This window comes from Lolium rigidum, chromosome 5 (assembly GCF_022539505.1).
Source record: "Lolium rigidum isolate FL_2022 chromosome 5, APGP_CSIRO_Lrig_0.1, whole genome shotgun sequence".
In the NCBI taxonomy this organism is placed as follows: domain Eukaryota; kingdom Viridiplantae; phylum Streptophyta; class Magnoliopsida; order Poales; family Poaceae; genus Lolium; species Lolium rigidum.
Window position 1 is genome coordinate 29,612,968 of NC_061512.1, and position 15,884 is coordinate 29,628,851.

Genomic DNA, 15,884 nt, shown 5'->3' on the forward strand with positions numbered 1-15,884 from the left:
AGCGTCTAAGCTTGGGGATGCCATGGGCATCCCCTTCTTCATCGACAAATTATCAGGTTCCTTCTCTTGAAACTATATTTTTATTCGGTCACATCTTATGTACTTTACTTGGAGCGTCTGTTTGCTTTTGTTTTTGTTTTGTTTGAATAAAATGGATCCTAGCATTCACTTTGTGGGAGAGAGACACGCTCCGCTGTTGCATATGGACAAGTATGTCCTTAGGCTCTACTCATAATATTCATGGCGAAGTTTCTTCTTCGTTAAATTGTTATATGGTTGGAATTGGAAAATGATACATGTAGTAATTGCTAAAATGTCTTGGATAATGTGATACTTGGCAATTGTTGTGCTCATGTTTAAGCTCTTGCATCATATACTTTGCACCTATTAATGAAGAAATACATAGAGCATGCTAAAATTTGGTTTGCATATTTGGTCTCTCTAAAGTCTAGATAATTTCTAGTATTGAGTTTGAACAACAAGGAAGACGGTGTAGAGTCTTATAATGTTTACAATATGTCTTTTATGTGAGTTTTGCTACACTGGTTCATCGTTGTGTTTGTTTCAAATAACCTTGCTAGCCTAAACCTTGTATCGAGAGGGAATACTTCTCATGCATCCAAAACCCTTGAGCCAAACACCATGCCATTTGTGTCCACCATACCTACCTACTACATGGTATTTCCTGCCATTCCAAAGTAAATTGCTTGAGTGCTACCTTTAAACAATTCAAAATTTATCACCTCTGATTTGTGTCAATGTTTTATAGCCCATGAGGAAGTATGTGGTGTTTATCTTTCAATCTTGTTGGGCAACTTTCACCAATGGACTAGTGGCTTCATCCGCTTATCCAATAATTTTGCAAAAAGAGCTGGCAATGGGATTCCCAGTCCCAAATTAATTAACAAAAATAGACACTCCTCCATGGTATGTGATTGTTGGACGGCACCCGAAGGATTCGGTTAGCCATGGCTTGTTTAAGCAAAGGTTGGGAGGAGTGTCATCATAATAAAACTAAAATAAAAAGGCACTCCTTCATGGTATGAGATTGTTGGCAGGCACCCGAGGATTCGGTTAGCCATGGTTTGTAAAAGAAAGGTTGGAAGGAGTGCCACCCAAAAATAAAATAAAATGGGAGCCGCTCTTTGAAGGTTTGCCTGGCAAGGGGGTTAGAGTACCCGCTACCATTCGTTGACAACAACATACACCTCTCAAAACTTTATTTTTATGCTCTCTTTATGTTTTCAAAATAGAAGCTCTAGCACAAATCTAGCAATCGATGCTTTCCTCTTTGAAGGACCATTCTTTTACTTTTATTGTTGAGTCAGTTCACCTATTTCTCTCCATCTCAAGAAGCAAACACTTGTGTGAACTGTGCATTGATTCCTACATACTTGCATATTGCACTTGTTATATTACTCTATGTTGACAATATCCATGAGATATACATGTTACAAGTTGAAAGCAACCGCTGAAACTTAATCTTCCTTTGTGTTGCTTCAATACCTCTACTTTGAATTATTGCTTTATGAGTTAACTCTTATGCAAGACTTATTGATGCTTGTCTTGAAGTACTATTCATGAAAAGTCTTTGCTATATGATTCAGTTGTTTACTCATGTCATTTACATTATTTTGATCGCTGCATTCACTACATATGCTCACAAATAGTATGATCAAGTTTATGATGGCATGTCACTCCAGAAATTATCTTTGTTTATCGTTTACCTGCTCGGGACGAGCATGAACTAAGCTTGGGGATGCTGATATGTCTCCGACGTATCGATAATTTCTTATGTTCCATGCCACATTATTGATGATATCTACATGTTATATGCACATTTTATGTCATATTCGTGCATTTTGTGGAACTAACCTATTAACAAGATGCCGAAGTGCCGGTTCTCGTTTTCTGCTGTTTTTGGTTTCGTAAATCCTAGTAACGAAATATTCTCGGAATTGGACGAAATCAACGCCCAGTGTTCCTATTTTGCCCGGAAGCATCCGGAACACACGAGAACCGCTAGAGAGGGGGCACAGGCCCACCAAACCCTAGGCCGGCGCGGCCAAGGGGGCCTGCGCCCCCTATAGTGTCGGCGCCCCTTCGACCTCCCGACGCCGCCTCTTCGCCTATATAAAGCCCCCGGACCTAAAACCTCGAGACGGAAAAGCCACGGTACGAGAAACCTTCCGGAGCCGCCGCCATCGCGAAGCCAAGATCCGGGGGACAGGACTCTCCGTTCCGGCACGCCGCCGGGACGGGGAAGTGCCCCGGAAGGCTTCTCCATCAACACCACCGCCATCTTCATCAACGCTGCTTGTCTCCCATGAGGAGGGAGTAGTTCTCCATCGAGGCTCGGGGCTGTACCGGTAGCTATGTGGTTCATCTCTCTCCTATGTACTTCAATACAATAATCTCATGAGCTGCTTTACATGATTGAGATTCATATGATGATGCTTGTAATCTAGATGTCGTTATGCTAGTCAAGTGAATTTTAATTATGTGATCTCCGGAGACTCCTTGTCCCACGTGTGTAAAGGTGACAGTGTGTGCACCGTGTGGGTCTCTTAGGCTATATTTCACAGAATACTTATTCACTGTTATGAATGGCATAGTGAAGTGCTTATTTATATCTCTTTATGATTGCAATGTGTTTTGTATCACAATTTATCTATGTGCTACTCTAGTGATGTTATTAAAGTAGTCTTATTCCTCCTGCACGGTGTAATGGTGATAGTGTGTGCATCCGTGTTAGTACTTGGCGTAGGCTATGATTGTGATCTCTTGTAGATTATGAAGTTAACTATTGCTATGATGGTATTGATGTGATCTATTCCTCCTACATAGCGTGAAGGTGACAGTGTGCATGCTATGTTAGTACTTGGTTTAGTCGTGTTGATCTTTCATGTACTCTAAGGTTATTTAAATATGAACATTGAATTGTGGAGCTTGTTAACTCCAGCATTGAGGGTTCGTGTAATCCTACGCAATGGTGTTCATCATCCAACAAAAGAGTGTAGAGTATGCATTTATCTATTCTGTTATGTGATCAATGTTGAGAGTCCACTAGTGAAAGTAGGATCCCTGGGACTTGCTTCCAAGCATCGAATCTCCGTTTGTTTACTGTTTTACTGTGTTACTACTGCTGCGTTACTACTGCTTGTTTACTGTCCTGGGCAAAGCACTTTTCTGGTGCCGTTGCTACTACCTATTCATACCACCTGTATTTCACTATCTCTTCGCCGAACTAGTGCACCTATTAGGTGTGTTGGGGACACAAGAGACTTCTTGCTTTGTGGTTGCAGGGTTGCATGAGAGGGATATCTTTGACCTCTTCCTCCCTGAGTTCGATAAACCTTGGGTGATCCACTTAAGGGAAACTTGCTGCTGTTCTACAAACCTCTGCTCTTGGAGGCCCAACACTGTCTACAGGAAAAGGAGGGGGCGTAGACATCAATGAGCACAAAGAAGAGGAATTTGACCTATGAGCGTTGCTTTTCGTAACCATCAACGATTGGCCTGCTCTTAGTAACCTTTCGGGACTGTCAAATAAGGGATACAATGCATGCACACACTGCTTACATGAGACTGAAAGTGTACATTTGCCAAATTGTAAGAAGAACGTGTACCTTGGGCATCGTCGATTTCTTCCGAAAATTCATCCAGTAAGAAAGAAAGGCAAGCATTACAACGGCAAGGCAGATCACCGGCCGAAGCCTGCGGAACGCACTGGTGCTGAGGTATTTGATATGGTCAAGGATTTGAAAGTCATCTTTGGAAAGGGTCCTGGCGGACAATCAGTTCCGAAGGGAGCTGACGGGCACGCAGCCATGTGGAAGAAGAAATCTATATTCTGGGAGCTAGAATATTGGAAAGTCCTAGATGTCCGCTCTGCAATCGACGTGATGCACGTTACGAAGAATATTTGTGTGAACCTCCTAAGCTTCTTGGGCGTGTATGGGAAGACAAATGATACAAAGGAAGCACGGCAGGACCAGCAACGTTTGAAAGACCCTGATGACCGGCATCCGGAATGGTTTCAAGGTCGTGCCAGCCTACGCTCCGACCAAAGAAGTGAAGGTCATCTTTTTTGAATGCCCGAGCGAGTATGAAGGTCCCGTCTGGATTCTCGTCCAATATAAAGGGAATAATAAACATGGCGGAGAAAAAGTTCCAAAACCTGAAGTCTCACGACTGCCACGTGATTATGACGCAATTGCTTCCGATTGCTTTGAGGCGGCTCCTGCCGGAAAATGTTCGAGTAGCCATTGTGAAGCTATGTGCATTCCTCAATGCAATCTCTCGAAGGTAATCAATCCAGAAGTTCTACCACGGTTACGTAACGATGTGGTCCAATGTCTTGTCGGTTTCGAGTTGGTGTTCCCGCCATCCTTCTTCAATATTATGACGCACCTCCTGGTTCACCTAGTCGAAGAGATTTCCATTCTCGGTCCTGTATTTCTACACAATATGTTCCCCATCGAGAGGTTCATGGGAGTATTAAAGAAATATGTTCGTAACCGTGCTAGGCCAGAAGGAAGCATCGCCAAGGGCTATGGAAATGAGGAGGTAATTGAGTTTTGTGTTGACTTTGTTCCCGACCTTAAGCCGATTGGTCTTCCTCGATCGCGGCACGAGGGGAGACTAAGTGGAAAAGGCACGATCGGAAGGAAATCAACGATATGTATGGACGGCCATTCTCTCGACTGAAGCACACCACACGAGTTCGACCAATTCCAGCTTGGTGGCTCCGTACTTTGAGAAACACAAGAATATTTTACGCTCAGACAACCCGGGGAAGCCTGAATCCTGGATTAGGAAGGCCCACATGGAGACTTTCGGCAGTTGGTTGAGAAAACATTTAATGAATGACGATGATGTTGTAGATCAGCTGTACATGTTGGACAAGACACCATCTTCGACTATAAAGACTTTCCAAGGGTACGAGATAAATGGGAATACATTTTACACGATCGCCCAAGATAAAAAGAGCACCAACCAAAACAGTGGTGTCCGCTTTGATGCAGCAACCGAGAATGGGCAAAAGGTCACATATTATGGTTACATAGAGGAGATATGGGAACTTGACCATGGACCCTCCTTTAAGGTCCCTTTGTTCCGGTGCAAATGGTTCAAGCTAACAGGAGGTGGGGTAAAGGTGGACCAGCAATACGGAATGACAATGGTGGATTTCAACAATCTTGGTTACCTTGACAAACCATTCGTCCTAGCGAAAGATGTCGCTCAGGTTTTCTATGTCAAGGACATGAGTAGCAAACCGAGGAAACGGAAAGATAAGAAAACGATCAGTACATCATGCGATGATCCAAAGCGCCACATTGTGCTTTCAGGGAAAAGAAACATCGTGGGAGTGGAGGACAAGACAGACATGTCAGAAGATTATAATATGTTTGCTGAAATTCCGCCCTTCAAAGTGAACACCGACCCAAGCATTAAGTTAAATGATGAGGATGCTCCATGGATACGGCACAACCGTAAGCAAGCAGGGACACAAGGGAAGAAATGATGTGTAATAATTTATTGTACCAAACTTTATTGAATGGATCATGTGAATTATATTACCCGTGATGTGTTTGGTGTCCATTTTCGAATGATTCGGTTGATTCGAGATAGCACTGATGATACATGAAATTTGGAGTGATTTAGTCATACTCCTGCCTAGGCGTATAATATGCATACTCGTAGTCTTCATAGCCGCCGCCGTTGTACTGGTAGTCGTCGCCTTCTAAGTTGCCACCGTCGTCGTCGCTGCTCGTCGTCGGCTGTCGTCGGGCGGCGCTCGTGGCTCGAACTGAGGGTAGCGCAGGCGGGGGATATCGCCGGCCGTGATGTAGTCCATGACGCTCTGCAGAGTCCGGCCGTACCACCATAGCTGACGGCCGGCCTCGTGGAAGTTCCCAGGAGGCAGACCGTCTGACACGCGTACAGCACGCGACCGTTGGGAACCCCAAGTGGAAGGTGTGATGCGTACAGCAGTAAGTTTCCCTCAGTTAGAAACCAAGGTTTATCGAACCAGTAGGAGTCAAGAAGCACGTTGAAGGTTGATGGCGGCGAGATGTAGTGCGGCGCAACACCGGGGATTCCGGCGCCAACGTGGAACCTGCACAACACAACCAAAGTACTTTGCCCCAACGAAACGAGTGAGGTTGTCAATCTCACCGGCTTGCTCGTAACAAAGGATTAGATGTATAGTGTGGATGATGATTGTTTGCAGAGAACAAGTAGACCAAGTATTGCAAGTAGATTGTATTCGATGTAAAAGAATAGGACCGGGGTCCACAGTTCACTAGAGGTGTCTCTCCCATAAGATAAATAGCATGTTGGGTGAACAAATTACAGCTTGGGCAATTGACAAATAGAGAGGGCATGACAATGTACATACATGATATGATGAGTATTGTGAGATTTAATTGGGCATTACGACAAAGTACATAGACCGCTATCCAGACATGCATCTATGCCTAAAAAGTCCACCTTCAGGTTATCATCCGAACCCCTTCCAGTATTAAGTTGCAAACAACAGACAATTGCATTAAGTATGGTGCGTAATGTAATCAATAACTACATCCTCGGACATAGCATCACTGTTTTATCCCTAGTGGCAACAGCACATCCATAACCTTAGGGGTTTCTGTCACTCCCCCAGATTCACGGAGACATGAACCCACTATCGAGCATAAATACTCCCTCTTGGAGTTACAAGCATCAACTTGGCTAAAGCATCTACTAGTAACGGAGAGCATGCAAGATCATAAACAACACATAGATTGATAATCAACATAACATAGTATTCTCTATCCATCGGATCCAAACAAACACAACATATAGTATTATAGATAGATGATCTTTATCATGTTAGGCAGCTCACAAGATCCGACAATGAAGCATAATGAGGAGAAGACAACCATCTAGCTACTGCTATGGACCCAAAGTCCAGGGGTGAACTACTCACTCATCACTCCGGAGGCGACCATGCCGGTGTAGAGTCCTCCGGGAGATGAATCCCCTCTCCGGCAGGGTGCCGGAGGCGATCTCCTGAATCCCCCGAGATGGGATTGGCGGCGGCGGCGTCTCCGGAAGGTTTTCCGTATCGTGGCTCTCGGTATCGGGGGTTTCGCGACGAAGACTATTTGTAGGCGGAAGGGCGAGTCGGGAGAGTCACGAGGGGCCCACACGCTAGGGCCGCGCGGCCGGCTCCTGGGCCGCGCCGCCCTAGTGTGGCGCCGCCTCGTGGCCCCACTTCGTCTTCTCTTTGGTCTTCTGGAAGCTTCGTGGCAAAATAGGCCCCTGGGCGTTGATTTCGTCCAATTCCGAGAATATTTCCTTACTAGGATTTCTGAAACCAAAAACAGCAGAAACGACAGAATCGGCTCTTCGGCATCTCGTTAATAGGTTAGTGCCGGAAAATGCATAAATATGACATAAAGTATGCATAAAACATGTAGATATCATCAATAATGTGGCATGGAACATAAGAAATTATCGATACGTCGGAGACGTATCAGCATTCCCAAGCTTAGTTTCTGCTCGTCCCGAGCAGGTAAACGATAACAAAGATAATTTCTGGAGTGACATGCCATCATAACCTTGATCATACTATTGTAAGCATATGTAATGAATGCAGCGATCAAAACAATGTAAATGACATGAGTAAACAAATGAATCATAAAGCAAAGACTTTTCATGAATAGTACTTCAAGACAAGCATCAATAAGTCTTGCATAAGAGTTAACTCATAAAGCAATAATTCAAAGTAAAGGCATTGAAGCAACACAAAGGAAGATTAAGTTTCAGCGGTTGCTTTCAATTTATAACATGTATATCTCGTGGATAGTTGTCAATGTAAAGTAATATAACAAGTGCAATATGCAAGTATGTAGGAATCAATGCACAGTTCACACAAGTGTTTGCTTCTTGAGGTGGAGAGAAATAGGTGAACTGACTCAACATTAAAAGTAAAAGAATGGTCCTTCAAAGAGGAAAGCATCGATTGCTATATTTGTGCTAGAGCTTTGGTTTTGAAAACAAGAAACAATTTTGTCAACGGTAGTAATAAAGCATATGTGTTATGTAAATTATATCTTACAAGTTGCAAGCCTCATGCATAGTATACTAATAGTGCCCGCACCTTGTCCTAATTAGCTCGGATTACCTGGATTATCATTGCAATGCACATGTTTTAACCAAGTGTCACAAAGGGGTACCTCTATGCCGCCTCGTACAAAGGTCTAAGGAGAAAGCTCGCATTGGATTTCTCGCTATTGATTATTCTCAACTTAGACATCCATACCGGGACAACATAGACAACAGATAATGGACTCCTCTTTTATGCATAAGCATGTAGAAACAATTAATTTTCTCATATGAGATTGAGGATATTTGTCCAAAACTGAAACTTCCACCATGGATCATGGCTTTAGTTAGCGACCCAATGTTCTTCTCTAACATTATGCATGCTCTAACCATTTAATGAGTGGTAAATCTCCCTTACTTCAGACAAGACGGACATGCATAGCAACTCACATGATATTCAACAAAGAGTAGTTGATGGCGTCCCCAGGAACATGGTTATCGCACAACAAGCAACTTAATAAGAGATAAAGTGCATAAGTACATATTCAATACCACAATAGTTTTTAGGCTATTTGTCCCATGAGCTATATATTGTAAAGGTGAAGAATGGAAATTTTAAAGGTAGCACTCAAGCAATTTACTTTTGAATGGCGGAGAAATACCATGTAGTAGGTAGGTATGGTGGACACAAATGGCATAGTGGTTGGCTCAAGGATTTTGGATGCATGAGAAGTATTCCCTCTCGATACAAGGCTTAGGCTAGCAAGGTTATTTGAAACAAACACAAGGATGAAGTGGTGCAGCAAAACTCACAGAAAAGACATATTGTAAACATTATAAGACTCTACACCGTCTTCCTTGTTGTTCAAACTCAATACTAGAAATTATCTAGACCTTAGAGAGACCAATTATGCAAACCAAATTTTAGCAAGCTCTATGTTTTTCTTCATTAATAGGTGCAAAGTATATGATGCAAGAGCTTAAACATGAGCACAACAATTGTCTAGTATCACATTATCCAAGACATTTTAGCAATTACTACATGTATCATTTTCCAATTCCAACCATATAACAATTTATCGAAGAAGAAACTTTCGCCATGAATACTATGAGTAAAGCCTAAGGACATACTTTTCCATATGCAACAGCGGAGCGTGTCTCTCTCCCACACAATGAATGATAGGATCCATTTTATTCAAACAAAACAAAAACAAAAACAAACCGACGCTCCAAGCAAAGTACATAAGATGTGATGGAATAAAAATATAGTTTCACTAGAGGAACCTCGATAATGTTGTCGATGAAGAAGGGGATGCCTTGGGCATCCCCAAGCTTAGACGCTTGAGTCTTCTTGATATATGCAGGGGTGAACCACCGGGGCATCCCCAAGCTTAGAGCTTTCACTCTCCTTGATCATGTTGTATCATCTTCCTCTATTGATCCTTGAAAACTTTCTCCACACCAAACTCAAAACAACTCATTAGAGGGTTAGTGCACAATTAAAATTTACATGTTCAGAGGTGACATAATCATTCTTAACACTTCTGGACATTGCACAAAGCTACTGAAAGTCAATGGAATCGAAAAATCCATCAAGCATAGCAAAACGAGGCAATGCGAAATAAAAGGCAGAATCTGTCAAAACAGAAAAGTTCAGTAAAGACGAATTTTATTGAGGCACCGAGACTTGCTCAAATGAAAATTCTCAAATTTAATGAAAGTTGCGTACATATCTGAGGATCACTCACGTAAATTGGCATAATTTTCTGAGTTACCTACAGAGAATTAGGCCCAGATTCGTGACAGCAAAGAAATCGTTTCTCGCGTAAGAATCCAAATCTAGTATGAACCCTACTATCAACGACTTTACTTGGCACAACAATGCACAAAATTAAGATAAGGAGAGGTTGCTACAGTATTAACAACTTCCAAGACTCAAATATAAAATAAAGGTACTGTATTAAAAACATGGGTTGTCTCCCATAAGCGCTTTTTTTAACGCCTTTCAGCTGGGCGCAGAAAGTGTATATCAAGTATTATCAAGAGACGAAGTGTCAACATCATAATTTTTTCTAATAATAGAATAAAAAGGTAACTTCATTCTCTTTGTAGGGAAGTGTTCCATACCTTTCTTGAGAGGAAATTGATATTTAATATTACCTTCCTTCATATCAATGATAGCACCAACAGTTCGAAGAAAAGGTCTTCCCAATATAATAGGACAAGATGCATTGCATTCAATATCCAAGACAACAAAATCAACAGGGACAAGGTTATTGTTAATGGTAATGCGAACATTATCAACTCTCCCCAAAGGTTTCTTTGTAGAGTTATCAGCAAGATTAACATCCAAATAATAATTTTTAAATGGTGGCAAGTCAAGCATATTATAGATTTTCTTAGGCATAACGGAAATACTTGCACCAAGATCACATAAAGCATTACAATCAAAGTCATTGACCTTCATCTTAATGATGGGCTCCCAACCATCCTCTAGCTTCCTAGGAATAGAAGCTTCACGTTCTAGTTTCTCTTCTCTAGCTTTTATGAGAGCATTTGTAATATGTTTCGTGAAAGCCAAGTTTATAGCGCTAGCATTAGGACTCTTAGCAAGTTTTTGTAAGAACTTTATAACTTCAGAGATGTGGCAATCATCAAAATCTAAACCATTATAATCTAAAGCAATGGGATCATCATCCCCAATGTTGGAAAAAATTTCAGCAGTTTTATCACAGGCAATTTCAGCAGTTTTAGCAGTTTCAGGCAGTTTTTCGCGCTTTGCATTAGAAGTGGAAACATTGCCAACACCAGTAGTTTTACCATTATTAGTAGAAGGTGCAGCAACATGTGTAGCATTAGCATTGCTAGTGGTGGTAACAGTCCAAACTTTAGCTATATTATCTTCTTTTTCATTTTCTTCTCTTTCCCACGTAGCACGCAATTCGGCCATCAATCTTATATTCTCATTAATTCTAACTTGGATGGCATTTGCTGTAGTAACAATTTTATTATTATGATTCTCATTAGGCATAACTTTCAATTTCAAAAGATCAACATCAGCAGCAAGACTATCGACTTTAGAAGCAAGTATATCAATTTTCCCAAGCTTTTCTTCAACAGATTTGTTAAAAGCAGTTTGTGTACTAATAAATTCTTTAAGCATGGCTTCAAGTCCAGGGGGTGTGTTCCTATTATTGTTGTAAGAATTCGCATAAGAATTACCATAGCCGTTGCCATTATTATAAGGATATGGCCTATAGTTGTTACTAGAATTGTTCCGGTAAGCATTGTTGTTGAAATTATTATTTTTAATGAAGTTTACATCAACATGTTCTTCTTGAGCAACTAATGAAGCTAACGGAACATTATTAGGATCAATATTTTTCCTATCATTCACAAGCATAGACATAATAGCATCAATCTTATCACTCAAGGAAGAGGTTTCTTCGACAGAATTTACCTTCTTACCTTGTGGAGCTCTTTCCGTGTGCCATTCGGAGTAATTAATCATCATATTATCAAGAAGCTTTGTTGCTTCACCAAGAGTGATGGACATAAAGGTACCTCCAGCAGCTGAATCCAATAGGTTCCGCGAAGAAAAATTCAGTCCTGCATAAAAGGTTTGGATGATCATCCAAGTAGTCAGTCCATGGGTTGGGCAATTTTTTACCAAAGATTTCATTCTTTCCCATGCTTGGGCAACATGCTCATTATCCAATTGTTTAAAATTCATTATGCTACTTCTCAAAGATATAATTTTAGCAGGGGGATAATATCTACCAATAAAAGCATCCTTGCATTTAGTCCATGAATCAATACTATTCTTAGGCGAGAGATAGCAACCAATCTTTAGCTCTTCCTCTTAATGAGAAAGGGAACAATTTTAATTTTATTATGTCACCATCTACATCTTTATACTTTTGCATTTCACAAAGTTCAACAAAATTATTGAGATGGGCAGCAGCATCATCAGAACTAACACCAGAAAATTGCTCTCGCATAACAAGATTTAGTAAAGCAGGTTTAATTTCAAAGAATTATGCAGTAGTAGCAGGTGGAGCAATAGGTGTGCATAAGAAATCATTATTATTTGTGGTTGTGAAGTCACACAACTTAGTATTTTTCAGGGGTACCCATTTTAGCAATAGTAAATAAAGCAAACTAGATAAAGTAAATGCAAGTAACTAATTTTTTTGTATTTTTAATATAGCAAACAAGATACCAAGTAAAGTAAAACTAGCAACTAATTTTTTTGTGTTTTGATTTAGTGCAGCAAACAAAGTAGTAAATAAAATAAAGCAAGACAAAAACAAAGTAAAGAGATTGGGATGTGGAGACTCCCCTTGCAGCGTGTCTTGATCTCCCCGGCAATGGCGCCAGAAAAAGAGCTTGACACGCGTACAGCACGCGACCGTTGGGAACCCCAAGTGGAAGGTGTGATGCGTATAGCAGTAAGTTTCCCTCAGTTAGAAACCAAGGTTTATCGAACCAGTAGGAGTCAAGAAGCACGTTGAAGGTTGATGGCGGCAAGATGTAGTGCGGCGCAACACCAGGGATTCCGGCGCCAACGTGGAACCTGCACAACACAACCAAAGTACTTTGCCCCAACGAAACGAGTGAGGTTGTCAATCTCACCGGCTTGCTGTAACAAAGGATTAGATGTATAGTGTGGATGATGATTGTTTGCAGAGAACAGTAGAACAAGTATTGCAATAGATTGTATTCGATGTAAAAGAATAGGACCGGGGTCCACAGTTCACTAGAGGTGTCTCTCCCATAAGATAAATAGCATGTTGGGTGAACAAATTACAGTTGGGCAATTGACAAATAGAGAGGGCATGACAATGCACATACATGATATGATGAGTATTGTGAGATTTAATTGGGCATTACGACAAAGTACATAGACCGCTATCCAGCATGCATCTATGCCTAAAAAGTCCACCTTCAGGTTATCATCTGAACCTCTTCCGGTATTAAGTTGCAAACAACATACAATTGCATTAAGTATGGTGCGTAATGTAATCAATAACTACATCCTCGGACATAGCATCAATGTTTCATCCCTAGTGTCAACAGCACATCCATAACCTTAGGGGTTTCTGTCACTCCCCGCATTCACGGAGACATGAACCCACTATCGAGCATAAATACTCCCTCTTGGAGTTACAAGCATCAACTTGGCCAAAGCATCTACTAGTAACGGAGAGCATGCAAGATCATAAACAACACATAGATTGATAATCAACATAATATAGTATTCTCTATCCATCGGATTCCAACAAACACAACATATAGTATTACAGATAGATGATCTTGATCATGTTAGGCAGCTCACAAGATCCGACAATGAAGCATAATGAGGAGAAGACAACCATCTAGCTACTGCTATGGACCCATAGTCCAGGGGTGAACTACTCACTCATCACTCCGGAGGCGACCATGGCGGCGTAGAGTCCTCCGGGAGATGAATCCCCTCTCCGGCAGGGTGCCGGAGGCGATCTCCCGAATCCCCCGAGATGGGATTGGCGGCGGCGGCGTCTCTGGAAGGTTTTCCGTATCGTGGCTCTCGGTACTGGGGGTTTCGCGACGAAGACTATTTGTAGGCGGAAGGGCAGAGTCGGGAGAGTCACGAGGGGCCCACACGCTAGGGCCGCGCGGCCAGCTCCTGGGCCGCGCCGCCCTAGTGTGGCGCCGCCTCGTGGCCCCACTTCGTCTTCTCTTCGGTCTTCTGGAAGCTTCGTGGCAAAATAGGCCCCTGGGCGTTGATTTCGTCCAATTCCGAGAATATTTCCTTACTAGGATTTCTGAAACCAAAAACAGCGAGAAGCAAGAATCGGCTCTTCGGCATCTCGTTAATAGGTTAGTGCTAGAAAATGCATAAATATGACATAAAGTATGCATAAAACATGTAGATATCATCAATAATGTGGCATGGAACATAAGAAATTATCGATACGTCGGAGACGTATCACCGTCCTCCTCATACCTGGCGAGCGCCCTCTCACGCCGATTGATGAAGAAGGCGTCCCAAGTTTGCTGGTTATCGGGATGCCAGCGGGGATTCATCCACTGCTCCGGCGTGAGGTCGAGGTAGTAGTGGTTCGTGATGGCCGCCCGGCGCGTAGTACCCTGAGGGACGGGAGGGACCGGCACGCCGCCGGCGCTTAGGCTCCAGCCGGCGGGGACGCGGTAGCCCGGTGGGCAAGGGTAGTTCGAGGCGCAAAGCTCCTCCACCTGCTGGTAGGTTAGAGTGGGTGCGGTGGAAGCCATGATAGAGTGATGAGAGATTGTAGAGATGTGATAATGCTGGCCAAGCCGGGCTACATATATGTTGTGACAAATGGCGGGAAAAATGGGAGCGGGAAGACAGGAGGCGGGAAGAAAGTGGCGGGAAGAAAGAGGCGGGAAGACAGGGAATAAATGGCGGGAAGAAGAGGAATCCAGAGCTGGTCATCTAACATTTAGTCCCGGCTGGTGGGTGCAACCGGGACTAAATGTGGTTTTTGTGTCATCTAAGAAAACTGTCGGTGGGATAAGGACGTTTGGGTAAGCTTTAGTCCCGGCTGGAGGGTGCAACCGTGACTAAAGCTGTTGGCAGGATAAGGACGCGTGGGTGGACGCACTGCAAGCCCGTGAAAGACAGTGGTGAAAGACAGTGGTGGGAAGACAGAGGCGGGAAAGAACTGGCGGGAAGAGGGGCGGGGGAAGCCAGAGGTATTTTTAAGATTGTGAAATGAATTAGTTTTATTTTTTTGAATTTTTTGATATATTAATTGTATTTTTAAGATTTTGAAATGAATTAGTTTTATTTTTCTAATTTTTTTGATATATTATTTGTATTTTTAAGATTTTGAATTGAATTAGTTTTATTTTTCTAAATTTTTGATATATTATTTGTATTTTTAAAAATTTGAATTGAATTAGTTTTATTTTTCTAATTTTTTGATATATTATTTGTATTTTTAAGATTTTGAATTGAATTAGTTTTGTTTTTATAATTTTTTGATATATTATTTGTATTTTTAAGATTTTGAATTGAATTAGTTTTGTTTTTATAAATTTTTTGATATATTATTTGTATTTTTAAGATTTTGAATTGAATTAGTTTTGTTTTTCTAATTTTTTTGATATATTATTTGTATTTTTAAGATTTTGAATTGAATTAGTTTTATTTTTCTGAATTTTTTGATATGTTATTCGGGCGTCACACACGCACGGGAGAGGGGCGCGCCGCGCGTGTACTGTGTCGCCCCTCTCCACAATTTTTTTTGTTTAACTCAAAATTTTAATTATAAATTTGACTTAACTAAAATTTGAATTAAATCTCTATATATCTTAACAAAATTAACTCTATAAATTTAACAAAATTTGAATTAAATCTCTATCTTAACAAAATTTTAATTATAAAATTGACTTAACTAAAAAATTAACTTAACAAAATTTTAATTATAAATAATTTAGACATCTTCTTCTTCCTCGCGTCGCCTCGCAGTACCCTCGTGTCCCCAACCGCGACTAGGCCTACGATTATAAATACTCGCGCCGCCCCGTCATCGAACTTCTTCTTCTTCCTCGCGTCGCCTCGCAGTACTGTATACGGACCCCGATTAAAATTGCACCGACCCCGCGTGTATACGGAGGGGGCGGCGAGGGGGCGGCGTGCGCGCCACCCCCTCGCCGCCCCCTCCGTATACGCGCGGGGTTTTTTTTGTCCTCGGCACCGCCACCGTCACCGCCCTTTCGCCACCGCCACCGCCCTTTCACCACCGGCGCCACCGCCCTTTCAC